Source organism: Seriola dumerili, unplaced genomic scaffold (assembly GCF_002260705.1).
Source record: "Seriola dumerili isolate Sdu_G_001 unplaced genomic scaffold, Sdu_1.0 BDQW01000149.1, whole genome shotgun sequence".
In the NCBI taxonomy this organism is placed as follows: Eukaryota; Metazoa; Chordata; class Actinopteri; order Carangiformes; family Carangidae; genus Seriola; species Seriola dumerili.
The window spans coordinates 12,210,471-12,214,594 of record NW_019174404.1 but is presented as its reverse complement, the minus strand read 5'-3'; positions in this window follow the sequence as shown (position 1 = coordinate 12,214,594).

The following is a 4,124-nucleotide window of genomic DNA, read 5'->3' as shown; positions in this document are numbered from 1 at the left end:
AAAAAGTCATAGTATAGTAAGGCATAAAAAGTCATAGTATAGTAAGGCATAAAAAGTCATAAAAACGTCATAATATAATAAGGCATAAAAAGTCATAAAAACGTCATAGTATAGTAAGGCATAAAAAGTCATAGTATAGTAAGGCATAAAAAGTCATAAAAACGTCATAATATTTTAAGGCATAAAAAGTCATAAAAACGACATAGTATAGTAAGGCATAAAAAGTCATAAAAACGTCATAATATAATAAGGCATAAAATGTCCTAAAAACGACATAGTATAGTAAGGCATGAAAAGTCAAAATATAATATGGCATAAAAAGTCATAAAAACTACATAGCATAGTTAAGCATAAAAACGACATAGTATAGTAAAGCATAAAAAGTCATAAAAATGTCATAGTACAGCANCATAAAAACAACATAGTACAGTAAGGCATAAAAAGTGATAGGATAGTAAGGCATAAAAAGTCATAAAAACGACACAGTATAGTAAGAAATAAAAAAGTCATAGTATAATAAGGCATAGCAAGTCATAAAAACGTCATAGTATAGTAAGGCATAAAAAGTCATAGTATAGTAAGGCATAAAAAGTCATAAAAACGTCATAATATTTTAAGGCATAAAAAGTCATAAAAACAACATAGTATAGTAAGGCATAAAAAGTCATAGTATAGTAAGGCATAAAAAATTCATAAATACGTCATAATATTTTAAGGCAATAAAAGTCATGAAAAGGACATAGTATAGTAAGGCATAAAAAGTCATAGTATAGTAAGGCATAGAAAGTCATAAAAATAACATAGTATAGTAAGACATAAAAAGTCATTAAAACGTCATAATATTTTAAGGCATAAAAAGTCATAAAAACGACATAGTATAGTATGGCATAAAATGTCATATTATAGTAAGGCATAAAAAGTCATAAAAACGTCATAGTATAGCAAGGCATAAAAACTCATAAAAACGACATAGTATAGTAAAGCATAAAAAGTCATAGTATAGTAAGGCATAAAAAGTCATAAAAATGTCATAATATAATAAGGCATAAAAAGTCATAAAATAATAGGGTATAAAAAGTAATAAAAACGTCATAGTATAGCAAGGCATAAAAAGTCATAAAAACGTCATAGTATAGTAAGGCATAAAAAGTCATAAAAACGTCATAGTATAGTAAGGCATAAAAAGTCATAAAAACGACACAGTATAGTAAGTAATAAAAAAGTCATAGTATAATAAGGCATAGCAAGTCATAAAAACGTCATAGTATAGTAAGGCATAAAAAGTCATAAAAACGACACAGTATAGTAAGTAATAAAAAAGTCATAGTATAATAAGGCATAGCAAGTCATAAAAACGTCATAGTATAGTAAGGCATAAAAAGTCATAAAAACGACACAGTATAGTAAGTAATAAAAAAGTCATAGTATAATAAGGCATAGCAAGTCATAAAAACGTCATAGTATAGTAAGGCATAAAAAGTCATAAAAACGACACAGTATAGTAAGTAATAAAAAAGTCATAGTATAATAAGGCATAGCAAGTCATAAAAACGTCATAGTATAGTAAGGCATAAAAAGTCATAAAAACGACACAGTATAGTAAGTAATAAAAAAGTCATAGTATAATAAGGCATAGCAAGTCATAAAAACGTCATAGTATAGTAAGGCATAAAAAGTCATAAAAACGACACAGTATAGTAAGTAATAAAAAAGTCATAGTATAATAAGGCATAGCAAGTCATAAAAACGTCATAGTATAGTAAGGCATAAAAAGTCATAAAAACGACACAGTATAGTAAGTAATAAAAAAGTCATAGTATAATAAGGCATAGCAAGTCATAAAAACGTCATAGTATAGTAAGGCATAAAAAGTCATAAAAACGACACAGTATAGTAAGTAATAAAAAAGTCATAGTATAATAAGGCATAGCAAGTCATAAAAACGTCATAGTATAGTAAGGCATAAAAAGTCATAAAAACGACACAGTATAGTAAGTAATAAAAAAGTCATAGTATAATAAGGCATAGCAAGTCATAAAAACGTCATAGTATAGTAAGGCATAAAAAGTCATAAAAACGACACAGTATAGTAAGTAATAAAAAAGTCATAGTATAATAAGGCATAGCAAGTCATAAAAACGTCATAGTATAGTAAGGCATAAAAAGTCATAAAAACGACACAGTATAGTAAGAAATAAAAAAGTCATAGTATAATAAGGCATAGCAAGTCATAAAAACGTCATAGTATAGTAAGGCATAAAAAGTCATAGTATAGTAAGGCATAAAAAGTCATAAAAACGTCATAATATTTTAAGGCATAAAAAGTCATAAAAACAACATAGTATAGTAAGGCATAAAAAGTCATAGTATAGTAAGGCATAAAAAATTCATAAATACGTCATAATATTTTAAGGCAATAAAAGTCATGAAAAGGACATAGTATAGTAAGGCATAAAAAGTCATAGTATAGTAAGGCATAGAAAGTCATAAAAATAACATAGTATAGTAAGACATAAAAAGTCATTAAAACGTCATAATATTTTAAGGCATAAAAAGTCATAAAAACGACATAGTATAGTATGGCATAAAATGTCATATTATAGTAAGGCATAAAAAGTCATAAAAACGTCATAGTATAGCAAGGCATAAAAACTCATAAAAACGACATAGTATAGTAAAGCATAAAAAGTCATAGTATAGTAAGGCATAAAAAGTCATAAAAATGTCATAATATAATAAGGCATAAAAAGTCATAAAATAATAGGGTATAAAAAGTAATAAAAACGTCATAGTATAGCAAGGCATAAAAAGTCATAAAAACGTCATAGTAAAGTAAGGCATAAAAGGTCATAAAAACGTCATAATATTTTAAGGCATAAAAAGTCATAAAAACGACATAGTATAGTATGGCATAAAATGTCATCTTATAGTAAGGCACAAAAAGTCATAAAAACGTCATAATATAATAAGGCATAAAAAGTCAAAATATAATATGGCATAAAAAGTCATAAAAACGACATAGTATAGTTAAGCATAAAAACGACATAGTATAGTAAGGCATAAAAAGTCATAAAAACGTCATAATATTTTAAGGCATAAAAAGTCATAAAAACGACATAGTATAGTAAGGCATAAAAAGTCATAAAATAATAAGCCATAAAAAGTCATAAAAACGTCATAGTATAGTAAGGCATAAAAAGTCATAAAAATGTCATAATATTCTAAGGCATAAAAAATCATAAAAAGTCATAAAAACGTCATAATATAATAAGGCATAAAAAGTCATAAAAATGTCATAGTATAGTAAGGCATAAAAAGTCATAGTATAGTAAGGCATAAAAAGTCATAAAAACGTCATAATATTTTAAGGCATAAAAAGTCATAAAAACGACATAGTATAGTAAAGCATAAAAAGTCATAAAATGATAAGGCATAAAAAGTCATAAAAATGTCATGATATAATAAAGCATAAAAAGTCATAAAAACGTCATAGTATAGCAAGGTATATAAACTCATAAAAACGTCACAATATCATAAGGCATAAAAATTCATAAAAACGACATAGTATAGTTAGGCATAAAAAGTCATAAAATAATAAGGCATAAAAAGTCATAAAAACGTCATAGTATAGCAAGGCATAAAAAGTCATAAAAACGACTTAGTATGGTAAGGCATAAAATGTCATAAAAACGACATAGTATAGTAAGGCATAAAAGGTCATAAAAACATCATAGTCTAGCAAGGCACCAGAAGTTAAAAAAACTTCATAGTATAATAAGGCATGAAAACATCATAGTATATTAAGGCAAAAAAAGTCATAGTATTGTAAGTCATAAAAAGTCATAAAAATGTCATAGTATAGTAAGGCATAAAAAAGTCATAAAAACTTCCTAGTATAATAAGGCATGGAAATGTCATGAAAACGACATAGTATAGTATGGCATATAATGTCATATTATAGTAAGGCATAAAAAGTCATAAAAACAACATAGTAAAGTAAGGCATAAAAGGTCATAAAAACGTCATAATATTTTAAGGCATAAAAAGTCATAAAAACGACATAGTATAATATGGCATAAAATGTCATCTTATAGTAAGGCATAAAAAGTCATAAAAACGTCATA